We start from the raw sequence: 24,042 nt of genomic DNA, 5'->3' as shown, positions 1-24,042 counted from the left end.
GCTATCACTTTTAAATAATTTGGATGTTTAAAAATTCCAGGTTGAAGGTTTTTTCTTCAATATTTAAAATTTTTTTAAATTATTATTATTATTTTTTGCCCACCTGGCATGACGTGGGATCTTAGTTCCCTGACCAGGAACTGAGCCCAAGCCGCCTGCAGTGGAAATGTGGAGTCTTAACCAGTGGACCACCAGGGAAGTCCCTTCTTCAATATTTTAGTAGTATTACTGTACTATCTTATTGAATCCCTTGTGTCTTTTGCAAATTTGAGGTTGATCTTATCCATTTGTCATTTGTTTATTCTTTGCCTTTGGAAGTTTGTAGAATTTCCCCTTGTCTTTCTTAAATACCACCACTGTGTGTCTGCATATAGGTTATCTTTATCTAAACTGTATGGCTAAGAGACCTTTAGTTGAAATACGTGTGCATTCTTTAAATGACTTACTGTATCTTTAAACATGTTATCTCTATGTCTTTCTTGTGTTCAGCCTCTTATGCTGACCTCTGGGAGGGTGCCTAAGTTTATTTTTCAAGCTTGGTTAATTTGTTCTTCAAGAGTATTTATCCCATCTGTTATGTTTTTCATGTTTAATGTTTCCACATAGTCTGACTTAATATTTTTAATATTTTATCTTATACTAGTATAGATACTAGTACATATTATAGCTTGAGGTTTGCCTGTTTTAAAAATTCCACTTTCATTAGTAATGTTGTTTGTTGTCTCTCTTTCATTGTGATTGTACTCTTAAGGATGTCTAGTTATTTGGGCCTCTGAACTCATGTTCCCCTGAGGCGTGTTCAACGTTTTGGCGATGTCAGAGCAGATCAGTGGGGGCAGTGAGCCCCCCAGGATAGAAAACCCACAGTCACCACAGAGACCATTTGTTACCCGCTCCTGTTCGCTGACATCCCATTAGGCATGCAACCTAGTTGGGGATTCACCTCAAACTCTTCGAAATAAACCATATTGAGAAGCGTTTTTTGTTTTTTTTTTTAATATGGCAATTTGTCTGAGGTGGAGGAGGGAGGATGTAGAGGAAGAAGTAGGTGAGGGAATGTTGTCTGTTGTCACCAGTACCAACCTTGCACTGTCGCTATTGACAGATTGCGTGAAGATCTGCTAATTAATACCTTGAGACAGTTTGTGATGAGGTGCTTCGTAGCAATTCAGCTTTCATCTCTTTTGGTTGTACAAGTAGTAGACTCTTGATATCAGACAACTCAAGACATTTCTCTTCTTGAATTTTTCTTGAATTATTTTGATGATTTCTCTTCAATATTGTTGGTTCTCTGTTTCTGAAAAAATCCTACTCTCTGGGTGTTCAGCCTCCTGGACAGGTCCAGTTTTCATCTCTTTCCCCCCTTCTCTTTTCTTCCTTCTTGTGTTCTTGCTCTCCTTGCGGGGAGATGTCTGGAGCTCTGTCTTCCAATTCTAATTACCATTTTAAAATGAACTTCTACTGAAGTGCAGCATGCACATGAAAACGTGTGTGTGTCCTAAGTGCTGAGCTCACTGCGTTTTTATGAAGTGACTCCCATTGGACACATTCCCGATGGAGAAATAGAGCATCACCTGTACCCTAACAGACCCACTGTGCTGCCTCCCAGTCACCACTTCCTTCCCCAAGTCTGTCCTGCCTTTTAACCCTGGTCTGGTTTTGTTTGGCTCTGACCTCTGTGTAAGTGGAAATGTACTCTTCTTCATCGAGTGTCTTTATCTCAGTATCACACTGGCATCGCTGCACGTTGCAGTAGTTCATGCTTGTTCATCGTATAGCATTCTCTTGTATGAATTACTGCTGTTTCTTCATTCTATTGTTGATGGACATTGAGCTTGTTTCTGATTTGGGTGATTATAGATGCCGTTGCCATGAACATCCTTGATCATGTCTTTTATTGTGTATATGTATACATTGCTGTTGTCTGTGTACCTTGGAGTTAAAAGCTGGATTGTTTAGCTCTGGTAGATGCTGCCAGTTTTCCTGTGGGTCAGAAATTTGGGAGCCGCTTAGCCGGGTGACCCCAGCCCTGAGTCCCTCATGTGGTTCGAGTCGGAGTGCCAGCAGACACCATGGTTGTCTGGAGGCCTGACTCAACTGGAAGACCCTCTTCTAAAATAGCTCACTCACATGGCCATGGACAGGAAGCCTCAGTTCCTCACCATGAAGCTGCTTGAGCATCTTCATGACCTGACAGCTGACTTCCCCCAGAGCATGTGCACTGAGTTAGCAGTCCTTTTCATTTCAGTCATTCTAGTGGATTTGTAGTGATATGTTACTGTGGTTTTTAGTTCGTATTTCCTTGATGACTAATGATATTAAGTACCTTTTCACCTATTGAGTACCTTTTCAATATTTTTTGCTATCCTAGTTTCTTATGTCCAGTAGTTCTTTTTAACTTTTCGAATATTCAATTTTGCTGGCATCCTGCTTTTTTGTTTCATGGATATAGTTTTTTTTTTCTTTTGTCTTTCATGATATTAAGGATAATCCTGTACCTCAAGATTTTAATTTCTATGCATAGTTTCAGTTTCTTCTGAGTTCCTTTTTTTTCCTCCTGTTTTCTGCTTTTGATATTGAAGGCTTTTCTTAAATATCTCTGAGCCTTTGGCTATCTGTTTATATGTAAGCGCCAGTTTCTAAAAAAGCCTGATTGAAGAAATGGATTGTGTGTGAGGGGCTGAATGACTTCATGGACTTCATGGTGGGGTCCCTCATTGTGATATTCCACTGTGAACGCGCAGTGTCTGGGTGCAAGGAGCAGGGACGGGCCTGCACAGTCTTAGGATCTGTCCACAGGAATTTATTATTGTTCTCATTTCTGCAAGTCCCCAATTTCCAGCAGGATACGTTTCCTGTTAGTGTTATAGAGAGACCTTCTCTGGTGTTCTTGGTGATCAAATTATATGTATGACAGAGATCTAATTCTCCCTCTTAACTCTGCCAAGGATCAAACATTTTAGGGCTGGGCACAGCTGATTCAGGAGGCTGGGAAACAAATATTACAGTGCTACTGTAATTATTTATTGGAATGACCTGGTTATTTAGACCTGTTTAATAGAAACAGTCATAGATATTTAATGTAATTCTTTCTTAATTTTGTTGCTCTTAATGGACTTTCATTTGAGCTCCCCTGTTACTATAGTAACAGTTGGTACTAAGAGGCAGTGTTAACTTTTAATCTCAAAAGTGCCAGGGGTTGGTTTCTGTCAAGCTGATGGCCAGTTAGAGAGTAGCAGCACACCTATAATCTTCTGTGGTCATCTTGAATATCAACCGTTGGGATATTTTAAGGGAAGTGGGTATTGTGGGCAAAGTTAACAATAAGTGACAGTTAGTTTTCTAAATTACTTGTCCCTCTGGCTTGAACTTGGGCTAAGTATCCAGATCGCAAATTAATGATCACATCTAGAATAATGTTCAGTGCCTTTACTTTAGAAGTAAAGTGTTATTTCTCAAACATAGAGCCACCAGGGTCTCCAGATTTGAAGTGATCACATTATTGTGTGTAGATTAATAGATTAGATGGGTTGAGCTAATAGTTATTTCAAATAGCTAATCACCTTTGATTCCTATTTTAAATAGCACTTTTTGTGAAATCAGTATGATTATATCTGTTTCAGTTCAGTTCAGTTGCTCAGTCGTGTCTGACTCTTTGAGACCCCCTGGACTGCAGCACGCCAGGCTTCCCTGTCCACCACCAGCTCACGGAGTTTACTCAAAATCATGGCCATTGAGTCAGTGATGCCATCCAACCATCACATCCTCTGTTGTCCCATTCTCCTCCTGACCTCAATCTTTCCCAGCATCAGGGTCTTTCCCAGTGAGTCAGTTCTTCGCATCAGGTGGCCAAAGTACAAGAGCTTCAGCTTCAGCATCAGTCCTTCCAATGAATATTCAGGACTGATTTCCTTTAGGATGGACTGGTTGTATTTCCTTGGTGTCCAAGGGACTCTCCAGCACCACAGTTCAAAAGCATCAGTTCTTCGGTGCTCAGCTTTCTTTATTGTCCAACTCTCACATCCATACATGACTACGAAAAAACCAAAGCTTTGACTAGACGGACCTTTGTTGGCAAAGTAATGTCTCTGCTGTTTAATATGCTGTCTAGGTTGGTCATAACTTTTCTTCTAAGGAGCAAGTATCTTTTAATTTCATGGCTGCAGTTACCATCTGCAGTGATTTTGGAGCCCAAGAAAATAAGAGTCTGTCACCGCTTCCATTGTTTCCCCGTCTATTTGCCATGAAGTGATGGGACCGGATGCCATGATATTCGCTTTCTGTATGTTATGTTTTAAGCCAACTTTTTCACTCTCCTCTTTGACTTTCATCAAGAGGCTTTTTAATTCTTCTTCACTTTCTGCCATAAGGGTGGTGTCATCTGCGTATCTGAGGTTATTGATATTTCTCCCAGCAGTCTTGATTCCAGCTTGTGCTTCATCCAGCCCAGCATTTTGCAATATGTACTCTGCTTGTAAGTTAAATAAGCAGGGTGGCAATATACAGCCTTGACGTATTCCCTTCCCAATTTGGAACCAGTCTGTTGTTCCATGTACAGTTCTAACTGTTGCTTCTTGACCTGCATACAGATTACTCAGGAGGCAGGTCAGGTGGTCTGGTATTCCTGTCTCTTTAAGAATTTTCCACAGTTTGTTGTGATCCACACAGTCAAAGGCTTTGGCATAGTCAATAAAGCAGAAATAGATGTTTTTCTGGAACTCTCTTGCTTTTTTGATGATTCAACGGATATTGGCAATTTGATCTCTGGTTCCTCTGCCTTTTCTAAATCCAGTGTGAAAATCTGGAATTTCATGGTTCATGTACTGTTGAAGCCTGACTTGGAGAATTTTGAGTATTACTTTACTAATGTGTGAGATGAGTGCAATTGTGCGATAGTTTGAACATTCTTTGGCATTGCCTTTCTTTGGGATTGGAATGAAAACTGACCTTTTCCAGTCCTGTGGCCACTGCTGAGTTTTCCAAATTTGCTGGCATATTGAGTGCAGCACTTTCAGAGCATCATCTTTCAGGATTTGAAATAGCTCAACTGGAATTCCATCACCTCCACTAGCTTTGTTCGAAGTGATGCTTCCTGAGGCCCACTTGACTTCACATTCTAGGATGTCTAGCTCTAGGTGAGTGATTACACCGTCTTGGTTATCTGGGTGATGAAGATCTTTTTTGAATAGTTCTTCTGTGTATTCTTGCCACCTCTTCTTAGTATCTTCTGCTTCTGTTAGGTCCATACCATTTGTGTCTTTTATTGAGCCCATCTTTGCATGAAATGTTCCCTTGGGATCTCTAATTTTCTTGAAGAGATCTCTAGTCTTTCCCATTCTGTTGTTTTCCTCTATTTCTTTGTATTGATCACCGAGGAAGGTGTTCTTATCTCTCCTTGCTATTCTTTGGAACTCTGCATTCAAATGGGTATATCTTTCCTTTTCTCCTTTGCCTTTAGCCTCTCTTCTCTTCTCAGCTATTTGTAAGTCTTCCTCAGATAATCATTTTGCTTTTCTTTTTCTTGGGGATGGTCTTGATCACTGCCTCTTGTACAGTGTCATGAATCTCCATCCATAGTTCTTCAGGCACTCTATCAGATCTAATACCTTGAATCTATTCGTCACTTCTAGTGTATAATCGGAGAAGGCAATGGCAACCCACTCCAGTACTCTTGCCTAGAAAATCCCATGGACGGAGGAGCCTGATAGGCTGCAGTCCATGGGGTCACTAAGAGTCGGACACGACTGAGTGACTTCACTTTCAATTTTCACTTTCATACCTTGGAGAAGGAAATGGCAACCCACTCCAGTGTTCTTGCCTGGAGAATCCCAGGGACGGGGAAGCCTGGTGGGCTGCCATCTATGGGGTCATACAGAGTCAGACATGACTGAAGTGACTTAGCAGCAGCAGCAGCAGTGTATAATCATAAAGGATTTGCTTTAGGTCATACCTGAATGGTCTAGTGGTTTTCCTTACTTTCTTCAATTTAAGTCTGAATTTGGCAATAAGGAGTTCGTGATCTGAGCCACAGTCAGCTCCTGGTCTTGTTTTGGCTGCTTGTTTAGAGCTTCTCCATCTTTGACTGCAAAGAATATAATCAATCTGATTTCCTTATTGACCATCTGGTGATGTCCACGTGTAGAGTCTTCTCGGTGTTGTTGGAAGAGGGTGTTTTCTGTGACCAGTGCGTTCTCTTGGCAAAACTCTGTTAGCTTTTGCCCTGCTTCAGTTTTGTACTCCAAGACCAAATTTGCCTGTTGCTGAAGGTATCTCTTGGTATCTATTTCACTGATAGGAAAACGAATTCTCAAAACGATAAGAGATCTGTCCAGGGGGCATGTAATTCAATTGAAATTTTGGCCTAGATTGCTCCACTCTAAGAACAGAATGCCTCCCAGTCACGGTAAAGCAGTGGAAGTTGGCAGGCTGCTAGGTCATCTTGTTTATCAGTCTGCGGAGGATTATGTTTCTGAGCATCAGTCACAGAGACAGTCTAGGCTTTCTCTCCTTAGTGAGTCTGCTGTTGTGAAACTAAGCCTTTGGGTCCCGGGCCCTGTTGCCCCCATCTCGTTTCCTTCCCGGCTTCACCGTCTTCTCTTTCCTCTTCTCTTCCCCTTTGACTTCTGCCCACCCCACTCTGCTCCGTTTATCCTCAGTCTTCCTTTCCCCTCCCCGCCATTCCTACTGGTTTTGTTAGACCTACCAGTGGTTTTAGGAAGTCAGTACTTAAAGGTGACTGCACAAAAGCAAAGTGAACTAGTGAAACAGAAGGTTCTCACATTTTTATTTGGAATGAGAGGTGTGAGAAAATACATACCCCCGATTCCAAGGCGTCAGGAAGAGCCGAAAGGTCACTCCTCGAAGCAGCTTTCTTGGACCATGCCCACCCTGAGATTAGGGCAGGGTCTCTTGTGATACGCTCTCTTTGGGCATTTCTTATAACTCTTGTCACCATGGAAATTAATTGTGTAGTAGATGGTTTCATATCCATCTCCTCCATAGCATATAAGCTCTTGCAGGCAGAGACTATGCTAATCTTACCCATTGATCATGCCTCGGTTAGCATGGTGGCTCCCACACAGTGGGCACTGTGTTTGGTGGGTGGTTGGATGGATGGGTGAATGGATGGTGGGCGGGTGGAGCAAATACGTGAATGAAAAGCTGTGTTGTTTTGATTCCATTTCATCTCCTTCTGTGTGGACTACTGCAGTAGCCTCTCGACTGTTCATCTGGTCACCAGCTCCACGCTGTCATCTATGCTGTTCCCCCTCCTCCGTAACTTTATCTCCAGAAAAGATCTTAACCTCATTCCTTTACACCCTCTTAAACCTGTGACTTCCTACTGCTGCGCTGTGAAGTCTAACTTGTTAGTGAGGCCCCTCAGAGGTGAGTTCCCACCCACCTTTCCAGCCTCGCCTACTCAGTCCCCGCTGTGCTCTCCACACTGGCCTAATCGCATTATTGACCACCCTCAGTCACGCATGTGTCATTTCCCGTCTCTGAATTAGTTTATTCACAAAGCAGGCAATTCTGGTTGCAATATCCTCTCTCCCCTTTGCCTGGCAAAATTCTCCTTGACCTTCAGGCTCACCTTGGACGTCTCTACTCTATGAACCCCTACCCCAGCCAGAAGTGGTCACATCTTCCTTTGTGCTCACAGATGACTCTATGCTTCCAAGTTACATGTAACATTTACCACTTGATTTTATACTTGTTTACCTAATTGACCCTTCTCTCAACTTAGTGCTTTTTGGAACAAAATCTTACTCTCTTTTATTGAAAGCTCCCTCAGCGTGGAGCATCAGGGAGATGGCATGAAGCCGTGAAGTGTTCTTGAACACCAGAGAGACCTCCTGCGATAGAAATTTAGATCTGCCACCTGCTAGTTCCTTCGATTTTTCTTTTGTACGAATGCCCTTTTCTTTCTTTTCTTTTCTGTTCTTCTTCCTTTTTTTTTTTTTTTTGGTGACTTACCTCAATCTGTTACTTATAAGAAAAATGTAAAAACTGAATTTCAAATATAAGTTCAGTGATATGTTTAAAAGATTAAAATGTTGTTGATTTATAAAATCGTTCCCAGTACCATATCTAGAGGAAAAAACATATACTCTATTCACTCTTATATTCTCAGAAGAGGTTTTTTTTCCTTTTTTAAGTATATTTATTCATTTATGGCTGTTCTGGGGTCTTTGTTGCTTTTTGCTCAGGCTTTCTCTAGTTGCAGGTGAGCAGGGGCTACTCTTCATTGTGGTGCACAGGCTCCTCACTGCAGTGGCTTCTCTTGTTGCAGAACACAGGCTCTAGACGGGTGGGTTTTAGTAGTTGGGGCACACAGGCTCAATAGTTTTGGCTCATGGGCTCAATAGTTGTGGCTTGTGGGCGTAATTGCTCTGCAGCATGTGGAATCTTCCCAGACCAGGGATTGAACCCATGTCCCTTGCCTTGGCAGACAGATTCTTATCCACTACACCACCAGGCAAGTCCCCAGAATAGTTTTTTATAAAACAAAAGTCTTGATTTATTTATTTGGCTGCACTGAGTCTTAGTGGCATCACGTTGTGGCCAATAGACACTCCGTTTGTGGCATGCAGGCTCTGGAGCTGCGGGATGTGGATCTTAAGGTTCCTTGAGCAGGGATCGAACCTGCATCCTCTGCAGTGGATTCTTAAGCACTGGACCACCAGGGACATCCCAGAATAGCTCTGTCTTAACCCCAAAGTTCTCAAACTTCCCATCAGTTCAGTGTCCAAGTGTCTAATGCTGTGTGTCTGACATCACCATCAGGAGTCAGCACACACCATGCTCGTCCCAGGCGGTCTGCACACGCACTGGTGTCACTTTAATCCTCTGTACAGTGGGAACTGTCATCTCCTCTGAGGAAGCCAGCTCAGAAGCCTTGAGCAGCATTTTCTGTAAAGTGGAAAAAGAAAAGTCATGATGATGTTAAAAGATGCGTAAGGAGAGGAAGTGGCTTCTTTTACTTCACTTGTGCGTTTGACGCTCTCTTAAGGGATGATTAGAAAATAAGATTGCTGCTCAGTGTAATCAAGGTGTTAGTAATGCTTGAAGCCCAGTGTCTTTCGAATCAAAAAAGCGGCATCAATAGCGAGTCTCTTACCCCCGGGAGACAGCTGGTTAATTGTGAAAGGAGACTCAGGTTTTTTACACTGCGGAGATTTCATTGGCAGTTTCGGTGGCCTGAGCATCTTCCCAAGGAGCAGATTTAGTGTATCTTGTTCGAAAGACTCTGTAAGCTATCATCAGAGGTTATATGAAGCCACCCCATCGGTGATTTTATGCTTGAATGTAAAGGGCAGCGATACTGTCAGCCCAAACCAGAGTGTCCTCAGCCTCGGCGGGCACTCTTAGTCACATAGGTCTTGGCTGTGGGGGGCTGTCCTGTGCATCATAGACTGTTGAGTGAGTGACACTCCTGGCCTCTGCCCTCAGATGTCTACAGCACCTCCCACCCCAGTCCTGATATCTAGAAACGTCTCCAGGTAGTGCCAGATGATGTTGAGGGGAGCAAAATTACCCCTGATGGCAGGCCACTGACCTGAACTAAGCTTTTACAGAGCTTTTCACCTGTTTTGACATGCACGGTGCTGGGTGGTAAGTAGAACACTGAAAAGAGTTAGCCCACACCCTGGAGGAGGCAGTGACCTATGAAGCTTGTTGAGATCTTTTGACTAGGTAGAATATTTCTAGTCGTTGACTGAAATAGCTTTGGTTGAGGCTATCAGTAAAAAATTGTTTCAAAGAAGTTTAACATCTGTTTTCATTTCTGCTTTTGTCAGATGCTTTGCTACTCAATTCCTTTATTTTAGCTTGTCTTCCTCTTAGGACTTAAAATATTTAAGTACATGGCAAAATTTCCAGTTTGATAGAAAATACGTTTGATTGAAACAGAAATGAAGATGTTAAGAACTTTAGGCTAGGATGGTGAAAAGTTTAATGTTGTTAATCAGGCTAGATGACAGCAGAGTATATAATACTGAAGGGAACCCACTCCGGTTCTATTCAAGATTCACTTCCTGTTCTTGTTTATTATTGGAAAGTTGTACCTTATGAAGATTTTAGATTCAGATCATTGTATTATTCTAAGAAAAAAATTTCAAAATGCTCACCAAGCCTTGGTAACCATGACAAGATATATAACACAAAAAAATAATCTCGTATCTATCTCAGGGTTGAGTTTTTTTTGGTATATGGTATACCTTGAGTTAGGAAATAGCTAATTTGCTTCTGTTATCTGAGGTCAAAGGAAAAAAATGGTTTTCTGAATTACAAGACACAGGCATGCTTGTTGGTTGAAGTAATAGAACCAACACTGGTTTATTTAGTAGAAAGAGGGTTTATTATTAAAGTAGTTCAGAGACTACTTGGGGGAGGGCAAAAATCCAGCCTTGGATGCAATGAAACCATAATTAGTACTTAAATTTATCCCTTCCCATTGAGGGAACGTTGTTTGCCTCCTTAATGTTTTGTATTGACTTGTAGAACATAAGATTCATGAGGGTAACTTGGTCTGTATTGTTTTCAGTTCTTGCATCCTGGTGCCACAAACAGTTGCTGCTGCTGCTGCTAAGTTGCTTCAGTCGTGTCCGACTCTGTGCGACCCCATAGACGGCAGCCCACCAGGCTCCCGTCCCTGCGATTCTCCAGGCAAGAATACTGGAGTGGGTTGCCATTTCCTTCTCCTAGGCCCTTAATAGATATGTTTTGTATAAATACGAGATAAAGCATGTGTTCATTAGTATCAGCAACAACATGGAAAGAAAGTACAATAGTGTTGAAATGTTAATATTATACATTCTATTGGGGGATTTTTTTGGCAGCAAAATAAGCTCTTTTTCTTTAGTTTTTTTGACCAATAAATATTAAATGACTATTTTGTACCATAGAGCCTTGCTTTACATATGTTCCTTTTAAATGAACACCCATGGCAGTCTTACAAGAGTAGTAGATATTGATACGGTTGTATCCTTCATGAGAAAGTGGAGGGTCTGAGAATTGATTTAATCATCAGGTTCATGGCTATTTAAGTGACAGAGCCTAGATTGAAATTCATGCCTGTCTGACTCAACACAAACATGTCCCTCTGTGCAACAGAGCCTTAATGCCACTTTCCTTTCTTTTTTCTTTTAGGTTAAAAAATCCAATTAATGGTCACCTGTTCACTCTTTGAGAAAGTAATTTGAGTGTATAAATTCATCAAACTTAAACTTCCTATGTGGATTTTCAACTACACTGTTGCAAATGTTTATAAAAGTAAATGTTAGCCTCTAAAGGCAACTTTTATGATTACATTCAAGTTTTGCTACTGAATGAGAAGTATGAAAATAATCCACCATGGAATGATATGTGAAAAAGCACCAACTATGCAATACTGCAGTTATTTAGCTTTTAAGTTTCATTTTAAGTTGTCATCATTGTTCAGTTGCTAAGTCGTGTCCGAATCCGACTCTTTGCGACTACATGGATTGCAGCACACCAGGCTTCTCTGTCCTATACCATCTCTTGAAGTTTGCTCCTACTCATGTCCATTGAGTCAGTGGACCATCCAACTATCTCATTCTCTGTCATCTCCTTCTCCTCCTGCCCTCAGTCTTTCCCAGCATCAGGGTCTTTTCCAGTGAGTTGGCTCTTCATGTTAGGTAACCGAAGTATTGGAGCTTCAGCTTCATTCTTTCCAATGAATATTCATGGCTGATTTCCTTTAGGATTGACTGGTTTGATCTCTTTGCTGTCCAAGGGACTCTCAAGACTCTTCTCTAGCACCACACTTTGAAAGCATCAGTTCTTCGGCACTCAGCCTTCTTTATTGTCCAACTCTCACATCCATCCGTGACTACTAGGAAAAACCATAGCTTTGACTATATGGACCTTTGTCAGCAAAATAATGTCTCTGCTTTTTAATGCATTGTCTAGGTTTGTCATAGCTTTCCTTCCAAGAAGCAGACATCTTTTAATTTCATGGCTGCAGTCACCATCTGCAGTGATTTTGAAGCCAAGAAAATAAAATCTGTCACTGCTTCCACTTTTTCCCCTTCTATTTACCATGAAGTGATGGGACCAGATGCCATCATCTTAATTTTTTGGATGTTGAGTTTTAAGCCATCTTTTTCACTCTCCTCTTTCATCCTCATCAAGAGGCTCTTTAGTTCCTCCTCACTTTCTGCCATTAGAGCGGTATCATCTGCATATCTGAGGTTGTTAATATTTCTCCCAGCATTCTTGATTCCAGCTTGTGAGTCATCAATTTAATTTAATAGACAGGAAAAAAAAAACAAAACTATTCTGTTTCTCTTCAGAGCTCCCTAATGCTGCCACTGTGTTTTATACTTTTTTTAAAAAGTTCTGAAATAATTCAGACCTTATAGGAAGGTCACAAGAATAGGACCCTAAACCCAGATGCCCTAATTGTTAATGTGTTTTATGTTTGTTTTGTCATTTTCCCTCTCTCTATATATATAGGGTTTTTTTTTTTTTTCTGAATCATCTGAGAGCAGGTTTTCAATGTAATGCCCCTTTATCCCTGAATACCTCAGTATATATTACCATAAAATTAGCAGTTGGACAGTTTTATAGCAAAAAAGAAAAAAAAAGATGGCCATGGGACATCTTGGAATTATATCTTGTGTTTAATTGTTATGTCCCTTTACTCTTTTATCTGGGACAGTCTTCATTCTGTCTTTATCTCTTGTGATCTTGACATTTTGAAGAGTATAAGCTAGTTACTTTATAGAAGATGGTACTGATTTTAATAATGTAGTAAAGTTAAAGTTTTTGAAGGAAGCATTAGATGAAAATAATTTGTGCTTCCGTGTTTCTCTTGGTATAATCTGTTAGAGCTTTTTATTTTGAAAAATTTCAATCACAGAAGCAGAGAGAATAATAAAATGAGCCCTGTGCTTAGTTTCTCTGTCATATCTGACTCTTTGTGCTCCCATGGACTGTCATCCGCCAGCCTCCTCTGTCCATGGGGATTCTCTAGCCAAGAATACTGGAGTGGGTTGCCATGCCCTCCTTCAGGGAATCTTCCCAACCCAGGAATTGAACCCACGTCTCCCACATTGCAGGCGGATTCTTTACCATCTGAGCCACCAGGGAAGTTTTCTCCAGGGGATCTTCCCAACCCAGGGATATTTCCCACATTGCAGGCAAATTCTTTACCATCTGAGCCACCAGGAACCCCAAATGAGCCCTAGAACCCAGAAATAATAATTAACATTTTTGCCTCCTTTCCCTATTCTTTTTCTAGTCCCCTAAAAACTAAATACTTTCAGACATTTTGTAGTAGTTTTTGGACATCCAGTAGAAGTTGCTTAGTCAGGCTCTTTGACCTGATGGACTGTAGCCTGCCAGGCTCTTCTGTCCATGGAATGTTCCAGTCAAGAATACTGGAGTGGGTTGCCATTCTGTTCTCCAGGGGATCTTCCTGACCCAGAGATTGAACCCAGGTCTCCTGCATTGCAGGCAGAGTATTTACCATCTGAGCCACCAGGGAATATCCCATATTTAAGGAAGGTCTAAAAAGTAGTGACATTTGCTAATAGAAACATATTACTTTAACCTAGCAAAATTATTTATAACTCCTCAGTAATTCCTTATACTACCAGAACTATATTCAGATTTCCCCTGTGTGCATTTTTTCTCTTTGAAAAAGCCCTTTATGTTTGGTTTTGCATTTGGTTGTGGTGTCTCTTAACTTTCTCTTTTTTTAATTAGACACTCCTTCCCATTTGGTAGAAAGCTTTAATATTTGTTGTGGTATAGTGAATATGCCTGGATCGTCTTGCTCTTTATCTTTTCCAGGGTCCTCTTAGTGTGTATCCACAGAAATCAGAGGTTGGAAAGCTTCAGTTCAGTTCAGTCACTCAGTCGTGTCCGACTCTTTGCGACCCCATGAATCACAGCACGCCAGACCTTTCTGTCCATCACCAACTCCCGGAGTTCACTCAAACTCATGTCCACAGAGTCGGTGATGCCATCCAGCCATCTCATTCTCTGTCGTCCCCGTCTCCTCCCACCCCCAATCCCTCCCAGCCTCAGACTGTTTTCCAGTGAGTCAACTCTTCGCATGAGGTGGCCAAAGTACTGGAGTTTCAGCTTTAGCATCAGTCCTTCCAATGAACACCCAGGATCTTTAGAATGGACTGGTTGGATCTCCTTGCAGTCCAAGGGACTCTCAAGAGTCTTCTCCAACACCACAGTTCAAAAGCATCAATTCTTCGGCGATCAGCCTTCTTCACAGTCCAACTCTCACATCCATACATGACCACGGGAAAAACCATAGCCTTGACTAGACGGACCTTGGTTGGCAAAGTAATGTCTCTACTTTTTAATATGGTATCTAGGTTGGTCATAACTTTCCTTCCAAGGAGTAAGCATCTTTTAATTTCCTGGCTGCAATCAAATCTTACCTTAATCTTATCTTTCTCACACTCCCTTGCATCCAGAGTTCTGCCGATGATTTAGGGTCTTGTGCGGTGCTTGAAATCAGTGTGAGCTGAGGCAGTAGCATTTGAGATGCCTGTTTTGGTGGTCCATTTCCACAGACCCCACCGGGCCCTCAAGGTTACAGTTCAGACTACTTCCTGCTCCCTAGACTCTGTGGAAATGATGTAATGACTTCCTGATTCCCAGCATCCTGACTCTGGCAAAGGAAGCAGTGTTCATGGTAGACCAGTCCTTACGTGTTGCTTCAGAGTCTGTTCCTGGACGCCAAGCCTGGATCTGCCCTTCTGGCCCTTTTAAAAATTTTACAAACGCCTAGTTTTGTATACTGAATCTTCTCTTGCCCGAAACAGCTTGAGAAGTTTCTATTATCTGTAGGTGAACCTTGGCTGACAGTATTGTTAATCAAAAGAACGTAAGTTTTTATCTTTGACTTCAGATGTAAATGTCCAGAGCAACATACCCATATCTGAAGCAGTCAGATTTGAACTGGAATGAGGTTTAAGGGAAAGGAAGCAGCTTTTTGCCCGTGCGTGCGTGTGTGTGTATGAAAGCCTGACAGTCTTTTCATGCAGATATCTGGTATAATCTGTTCTTTGCTGGTGACTTTGTCACAAAAAGCTGTTTCTTACTAGGACTTCTTATAGGTCCACTGAGACTACCCTTCCCTGCGCTCTTGAGATATGAACGTGGCCCCATGTGTCTCATTCCTGTCTTCCCACGTGACTTGGGTTGTGCGGCTCAGTGGTGAGAGGTGGAGATCAGTAGCCGTGTGACCACCACCTGCCCCTCCCACTCATCTCTGAATTTCTGCCTCCACCCCTGATGTCCCAGCAGTATGGGAAATATATTGGAGACTATACTTAACAATTTTAAAAATTTATGACAGAAAATTTCAAAGATAACGTGAACGCAGAGAAAACAAGATAACGAAAGACTACCGTGTACCCGTTGACTTATCAGCATTTTGTCAAACACAGAAGTTCAAATAGTTCAGCAGTCGGGTCCCTTGTGAGACACTTCTTCCTTTCTCTCTTCCATTTTACTCTTGCTTCCTCAATTCTTCATGGCCAAGACCTACAGTATTTCTCAGCCCTGCCCCTGCCTTCAGTTGACCAGCCCCTCCCCGGGTCTCTCCCCTAGGGATCTTGCCCTCCTCCCAGAGTCTTCCTTCCTTGGGTCTCTGGGGACCTGAGCATGTGGGTGCAGGTACCATCCATGCTCAGTCTCATGTCGAGCCCTTTCCAGATTGTTGGAACTCACACCAGGGACTGTGTTGAATTACAATATATGATAGACCAGTAACATAGTTTGCATTGATTTTTTAAAACCCTGATACAGGCAATGACCCTATATATTTTTAAAAGCAGATATTTCACTCCAGGACTTAAGGGGAAAATTGTGGAACTCAAACAGTGAGAACACATCAAAATGTTACTTTTTTAGAGTAGGATTAAAATCTTTTTCAGCCTCCGTGTAGTTTCATTTTGACGTATTTTTTTTTCTTCTCAAAACCTGCATGGGAAAAATCATTCTTACAAGATATGGAAACCAGAAATAAATGTTGTCACACTCTGAAAAAACTGTTAAAAGCCAATCAAAAATTACTTGAGTTCTTGGTTCAGACCCATTGTAGTAGGTACCATGCGAGACAGAAGGGTTCCTGCCCAGACGTGGCTGGCAGTTTACTCAAGTAGACAAGACATCCGAATACCACTGTCAGCAAAGAGCAGCGACATAGTAAGTGTGCAAATAAAGAGAAGGCGGAAATCTTTACAATTTGGGGGCAGATAAGCTATTGAGAAATAAAATAGTATCTGGATCTGCATTATCAGGGACAGATTAAATGAGCACAATCATCTGTGGCCTCTGTGTATATGGAAGAAGAGGGAAAGCTAGTGGCATGCCTCATACTCTCATCAGAAAACTGTGTGGTTTTTTTTTTTTTTTAAAAAGTCTTGATTTATTTAAATGTCATTACAATTTCCAATTTAAAATATTTTCCAGGATTAGTATTTCAGTACCATAATGTATTAGTTATCTGTTGCTGCCTAACTATCACACACAAGAATAAAACCTCTCCTCCATCCTACTTGAATAGTACTAATCATCATAAGGGGATTCTGAGGAGGCTTTAGGGGTAAAGAGCTCACCTGCCAGTGCAGGAGATGTAAGAGATACGTCCACTCCCTGGGTGGGGAAGATCCCATGGAGGAGGGCATGGCCACCCACTCCAGTGTTCTTGCCTGGAGAATCCCATGGACAGAAGAGCCTGGCAGGCTACAGTCCATAGAGTCGCACAGAGTGGCAGATGACTGAAGCAACTTAGCTCACACGCATACACAATCATAATATAGACAGAAAATGGTAAAGGCCTAATAGAAGCAGAAGAGATTAAGAAAAGGTGGTGAGAATACACAGAGGAACTATACAGAAAAGGTCTTAATGACCCAGATAACCATGATCGTGTGATCACTTATTTAGAGCCAGGCATTCTGGAATGTGAAGTCAAGTGGGCCTTAGGAAACATTACTACAAATAAAGCTAGTGGAGGTGATGGAATTCCAGCTGCACTATTTGAAATCCTAAAAGATGATGCTGTTAAAGTGCTGCACTCACTGTGTCAGCAAATTTGGAAGATTCAGCAGTGGCCACAGGACTGGAAAAGATCAGTTTTCATTCCAGTCCCAAAGAAGGGCAGTGTCAAAGATTGTTCAAACTGCTGGACAGTTATGCTCATCTCACATGCTAGTAAGGTTATGCTCAAAATCCTTCAAGTTACCCAGGGATGGGGGAGCCTGGTGGGCTTCCGCCTATGGGGTCACACAGAGTCGGACACGACTGAAGTGACTTAGCAGCAGCAGCAGCAGTACATAAACTGAGAACTTACAGATGGACAGTTCAGTTCAGTTCAGCCGTTCAGTCGTGTCCAGCTCTTTGCGACACCATGAACCGCAGCATGCCAGGCCTCCCTGTCCATCGCCAACTCCCAGAGTCCACCCAAACCCATGTCCATTGAGTTGGTGAAGCCATCCAACCATCTCATCCTCCGTTGTCCCCTTCTCCTGCCCTCAATCTTTCCCAGCATCAGGGTCTTCTCAAATGAGTCAGCTCTTCACATCAGGTGGCCAAAGTATTGGAGTTTCAGCTTCAACATCAGTCCATCCAATGAACAAACTGGGTTTAAAAAAGGCAGAGGAACCAGAAATCAAATTGCCAACATCCATTGAATCATAGAGAAAACAAAGGAATTCCAGAAAAACTTCTACTTCTGCATCAGTGACTATGCAAAAGCCTGTGCGTAGTCTGTGCATTGACTGTGCAGATCACAACAAACTGAAAAATTCTTAAAGAGATGGGCATTACCAGGCCACCTTACATGGCTCCTAAGAAACCTGTATGCAGGTCAAGAAGCAACAGTTAGAACCTTATATGAAACAACTGACTGGTTCAGTATTGGGAAAGGAGTACGTCAAGGCTGTATATTGCCACCCTGCTTGTTTAACTCTATGCAGAGTACATCATGTGAAATGCTAGGCTCGATGAATCACAAGCTGGAATCAAGATTGCTGGGAGAAATATCAACAGCCTCAGAAATGCAGATGATATCACTCTAACAGCAGAAAGTGAAGAGGAACTAAAGAGTCTCTTGATGAGGGTGAGAGGAGAGTGAGGAAGCTGGCTTAAAACTCAGCTTTCAAAAAACTAAGATCATGGCATCTGGTCCTATCACTTCATGGCAAATGAAGGAGAAAAAGTGGAAGCAGTGACAGATTTTATTTTCTTGGGCTCCAGAATCACTGCAGATGGTGACTGTAGCCGTGAAATTAAAAGATGCTTGCTCCTTGGAAGGAAAGCTATGACAAACTTAGTGTATTAAAAAGCAGAGATACCACTTTGCTGATAAAGGTCTATATAGTCAAAGCTATGATTTTTCCAGTAGTTGTGTATGGATGTGAGAGCTGGATCGTAAAGAGGGCTAAGCACAGAAGAATTGACGCTTTCAAATTGTGATGCTGGAGAAGACTCTTGAGAGTCCCATGACAGCACAGAGGTCAAACCAAGCAATCCTAAAGGAAGTCAACCCTGAATATTCATTGGAAGGACTAATGCTGAAGCTGAAGCTCCAGTAGTCTGGCCACCTGATGTGAAGAGCTGATCACTGGAAAAGACTCTGATGCTGGCAAAGATTAAAGGCAAAAGGAGAAACAGGTGGCAGAGGATGAGTTGGTTAGATAACATCACTGACTCAGTGGACATGGATTTGAGCAAACTCTGGGAGATAGTGGAGGACAGGGAAGCCTGGAGTGCTACAGTCCATGGGGTCACAAAGAGTTGGACATGACTTAGTGACTGAAGAACAGCAACAGTCATATAATGTCCTCAACTACCATTTGATGACCTGTAGTCAACGTGTGTGTGTATATATATTTAATTTTTAAAATTGATTTATCCATTTATCACTGCACTGGGTCTTCATTGCTACAGAAGGGCTTCCTCCAATTGTGGCAAGTGGGGACTACTCTCTAGTTGCAGTGCATGGGCTTCTGGTTGTGGTGGCTTCTCTTATTGTGGAGCACAGGCTCTAGGGCATGCAGGCTTCAGTAATTGCAGTGTGCAGGCTCAGTAGTTGTGGCACACACGCTTAGTTGCCCCTCAGCATGCGGGATCTTAGTTCCCAGACCAGAGATCAAACCCACGTCTCCTTTATTGGCAGGTGGATTCTAAACCACTGGCCACCAGGGAAATCCCAACATATATTTCTTTGAGCATTATCTCCATGCACAGGCTGTGCTAAAAGCTACCCAGAAGAGAAAGAAGATTCAAGATCTCTGCCCTAATGGGGCTTATGTTTAAACTGAGGGATATGAGTGATGCGTGTGAAATAACAGACCACAGGCTGTGTGATGGTTGGCAGAGAGCGTACATGTCATGTAGTGCCGTTATTTCATTGATAAGATAACGGATATCTAGAAAGGCTAAAACACTTGACAAGAGGTGATGTAGCTGATACACAGTTAAACCAGAACCAGGTTTCCAGGCCATTGTATTTTCTCTCTTCTTTTGTGGCAAGATAATTTTTGTCTAAAGTTAAAACTGTGTGGCATAGGCTATATGAAAGCCAAATAAGTTGAGGAAAGGGAAGATGGGTGGCTTTGAGTAGTCAAAGGAGAATGAAGGGAGGAGGTACAGTTAGAATGCGAGTGTAAAGAATGAATGGCAGAAGCAGGAGAATCCAACCAAGAGGACCAAGTGTCATATTCATGGGGTAGACCAGCTATCTTGAGAGGTACTTATTGAGCAATGAAGAACAGTGAGGTAGCAGACGCTTGAAAGTGTGAGAGAGGAACTTGCACTTCGTGCGGTCCATGATGGGGAACTACTCTCAGTCCTGGAGCGTGAAATGACATGATGAAACTGGGATTAGGGAAGATTACATCTGTTTGTCGAGAGAACCGCACAGAGGGTACATTCTTTTCTTACCCTTGGTGTATGGGTCGGTGTGTTAATTAGCCTCTGTTGTGGCCCCAAATTAACCCTGAGATCTCAGTGGCTGAATACGCATCTCTCATTTGCACTACTTTGTCAACACAGGTGGATGGGGTAAGGGCTGGGGAGTTCTCCGTTTATTCATTCAAGGACCCAGGCTGACAGAGGTCCCACCGTCTAGAACCTCGCTGGCACCCCATGGCAGAAGAGCGGTGTGGGAGGTCCCTCACTGCTGTCCAAAGCTCCAGCCTGGAAGGGACCTACATCATTTTTTCTGGCCAACCCATTGGCCGAAGGTAGTCACATGTGCCACAATAGGAAGTTGAGAATATCCAGTGAGCAGTAAGTGTCTCTTTTAAGGCTGTCTGAGGACCTGGGCATGTATTTCTACTTGTTTAAAAGAGATAGTGCAGTGATAATGAGTGACAGACCTTGAAGCCAGACTGTAGAGTCAAGAGCCTGTCTCCCCTGCTTGCTTGTTGTGTGGCTTTGGGTAATTGACTGAACTTCTCTGGGGCATAATTTCCTCATCTATAAAACAGTGATAGTAATGGGACCAGGAGAAGGAAATGGCAACCCACTGCAGTATTCTTGCCTAGAGAATCCCAGGGACAGAGGAGCCTGGTGGACTGCCGTCTATGGGGTCGCACAGAGTCAGACATGACTGAAGCGACTTAGCAGCAGCAGCAGCAATGGGGCCAGCCTTGAAGAATTATTGTAGGCTTGAATGTATATAAAGCCTTAGAGTCTCATACCATGTTACTGTTAGCAGTTGTTTAGCGTGGTTTTTGTTATTAATCTGCTGACTTCCAGTATAGCACCTGAAAGGAAGGCTAAAGTGTTTGGCTCCAGGTAAGGGAAGCAGTGGGCAAGACGTTGTAGTCATTTAGGTGTGTGATGCCAACATCCAGCCTAGGATGCTGATTTGGGGCAAAGAAAAGATGGCAAGAGTGAGTTCTGGAGGAGAAAATGAAAGCAGGGCTTACTGGCCAAATACCGTGGATAAGAGACGATGATCGGGTGTGGGACTGAGGGAATGGAGCTTGAGAAGCAGAGAAAGTAGGGTGCTCCCACAGGGAAAGAAGATGAGCTGAAGGTCCGACATGGTATTGGGACGTGTCCGAGGTCCAGGAAGCCACAGGAAGTGGAGGAATGGAGCCATCTCTTAATGAACATCATTCTGTAGGTGGTGAAAACCTGGTGCTCCAAGTCACACTACCCTGGGGCCAGAGGGTTTGCATTGAGCTCCCAGATCCACATCTCCATGGCCTGGCACTCCAGTCTCCTCATCAGCAAAATAAAATGTGTGCGTGCTCAGTCACTCAGTTGTGTTCGTCTCTCTGCGACCCTGTGGACTGTAGCCCACCAGGCTCCTCTGTCCATGGGATTTTCCAGGCAAGAACACTGGAGTGGGTTGCCATTTCCTTCTCCAATGCATGAAAGTGAAAAGTGAAAGTGAAGTCGCTCAGTCATGTCCTACTCTTCACGACCCCATGGACTGCAGCCTACCAGGCTCCTCCATCCATGGGATTTTCCAGGCAAGAGTACTGGAGGGGAGTGCCATTGCCTTCTCTGCAGATAAAGTTCTACCCACCCCTTAAAGTAGTGAGGATTAAGGGAGGTAATGCCTGTCAGGTACTTGAAAGTGGCGTGTAGTAAACAGTCAGCAGTTGTTCCTTCTCAGCTAATTGAGCTTTCAGTTGAATAGAAGTCTGAGGATTATTTTTTAAGTGACCAGTTCTTCAGAGTTTAATGTAAAGCAAACTTCCAGTGACATCAGTTCTCCTGAACGCATCTAGTTGCCCCCAGATTCCAAAACGTGGGCTGTGTTGTCGCCAGATCAGCTCTTCATTTTTTCACTCTTATCTGAATAGTCCAATGAGCAGATGTTTTTAGCTTTGCAAAAAACAAAAAATTACAGTGGGCTAAGAGTGACCAAAATAGACCATTTTAAACAGTTTATTTAAGAGCCGTGCTTCCTCTTTTAAGATTGCCTGGTACTTTTTAGAGATCAGTAGGAGTCACTGCCCTTGTCTCTTGAAATCTAAAATTGTTTTCAAGCAGAACATATTTCTGTAACTAAATATGAACTGGCTTCTTGGGAAATTAGTTCTGTTCTTTAATATATCCGCTTTAAATTGCAGGGTCTTTGAGAGGCCCTGTCTTCAATTACACAATTACATATTCTCTAGCATATGTAACTTCTTTTTCATTTCCCGAAAAAATTAAGAACTTTGGAGATCTTTCAGTAGGGCTTTAGTATTTTGTTAGTAATAGTACAAAACAGGTGCTATTCAATTAGATGGGTATTTGAGAGACTTCTTTAGGCCAGGCTGTGTACCAGGTGCTCTGTATATAACCTACAACACCCTCATCCTCGGGGAGCTCACAGCTGGAGCTTGTAGTCTTCCCACTCTTGGTTATTTGTCCTGTATAAGGGTTAGCTAACCTGCTGGCCTATAATTAAACCTGCCTTCTCATACTTTTATTCTGAGTCTGTGTGATTCAATTCTTTTTATGACTGGGACATGAAGTTAGGGTTACATTCCTGTTGCTCCCTGTCTCTTAATTTACCAGGTTCCTTTCCTGAATTTAGATTTCTTTATAAAATGTGGGCAATACAATCTGTTCATCCTGTTTCACAGATTGTGAAAAGGAAGACATTACATAATTCCTGGACCAATTGCGCTCTTCATGTATACCTGATGTCATTTCTAAAATCTAACCTTTAATATTCTGTACTCTCCTGTACTGTCACTGAAGAGTCTACATGTTTATACTGACTCAAGCTAACTAACTTTGAGAGGTTTTTTTTAAAATTAACCAAATGATCCTTTTAGAAATAAAACTGTGGAAGAGGAAATATGGTTAGCTGCCTTGTAGCTATCAGCTTTCTTAGATGTTTTCTTCCTACCTCCCTGTTATTGTTTTAAATTGTTAATAATATATCACCTGGTCAATGTACAAGGACTTATAGGTTGTGATTTTCAAATAATGTGTGATATATAAGGCCACCTCCATTTTTTCTGTAACAGAATACAAATATTATACATCATTGACCCTGTTTTCCAAGGTTACCTCCTCCCAAGGGAAATGCATGGGAAATAAACCTGAAGCCAACTAATAATACAAGACAGTGGGAGGGTGCTCCAAGGCCATGTAGGAGCCATGGCTTCATGAATGAAATAGGCAGTAAGGGCCTTTCAAAGGACAACAACAAATAGCTGAGTTTGATTAGAGTACAGACCTTTTTTAAAAAAGATTAATTGGAGCTAGGTTTAAAGTTTACCTTTTTGGCAGTATGGCTCCTGATCATTGGATAAAATCATTTATATAAACTTGTGGTATAGTGGAAGGAGGAGGCAGAAGACTGTTCTGAAAAAGCGTGTTATTCCTTTGTCAAGTGACATAGATATTTACTGTCTTATTTGAAGGATCTTAAGAACTGACCCCGTTAGCACAAAGAGGACTCGCTCATCTACTACGAAACAATGTTGGCTCCTACACACAGTAGTCTGTGCTGGAACACAGTCATACAACTTGTGTGCCGTAAGGATGTGCTGAAATTCAGGAAGCTTTTGTTTCTAGTTTTCATTTCACAACTTTCACAATAGTTTCTTTGGGAATCAAACTCAAATGTTTACTTAAGTGCCACCTTGCATAAAATGTAGTATTTTTCCCTTTTTCTTCTTCACTTGGAAAAGTTTATAGATGAAGGAAAGGCCCTGAGTTCCTGACTTCTGTCCATGTGGTCATCTGTTTCCGTAAGGAGTCACAAGGACCAGTGGCTATTTTTGACAATGGCTTTAAGATATCTGTGAAATTAACACAATACAAATCTGAAAGTACACAGTAAATGGTATTGAATCAACCATTAAGATTAGTTTTCTTACAGGATAAAATCTGAAAGTGAGTAAAGTAAGAAAGAAAGTATTTAAAAGAAAATATTTCCAGGATATAAAGCCTAATAAAAATTTTAAGTATGACCCATCATATACCATTTCATTTCTTTAGTTGAGTTATCAAATGTGGAGTCATTGCTAACATAGGTACTGTCTTGAAGTAGTTGAGGGACCCAGTAAAGCAAATCTG

At 42.1% G+C, this 24,042-nt stretch overlaps 1 protein-coding gene across 1 annotated transcript in view; it reads left to right on the top strand.

Annotated features, from left to right (window-relative positions):
• Positions 1–24,042, top strand: part of UBAC2 (UBA domain containing 2) — a 171,050-nt gene that overhangs the window by 63,145 nt on the left and 83,863 nt on the right. The gene's annotated exons all lie outside the window — the stretch shown is intronic.

Source organism: Moschus berezovskii, chromosome 13 (genome assembly GCF_049115385.1).
Source record: "Moschus berezovskii isolate FMDL1 chromosome 13, NW_MosBer_1.0, whole genome shotgun sequence".
NCBI lineage: Eukaryota > Metazoa > Chordata > Mammalia > Artiodactyla > Moschidae > Moschus > Moschus berezovskii.
Note: the sequence above shows the minus strand (reverse complement) of the source record. Positions and strands in the feature narration are given on the sequence as shown.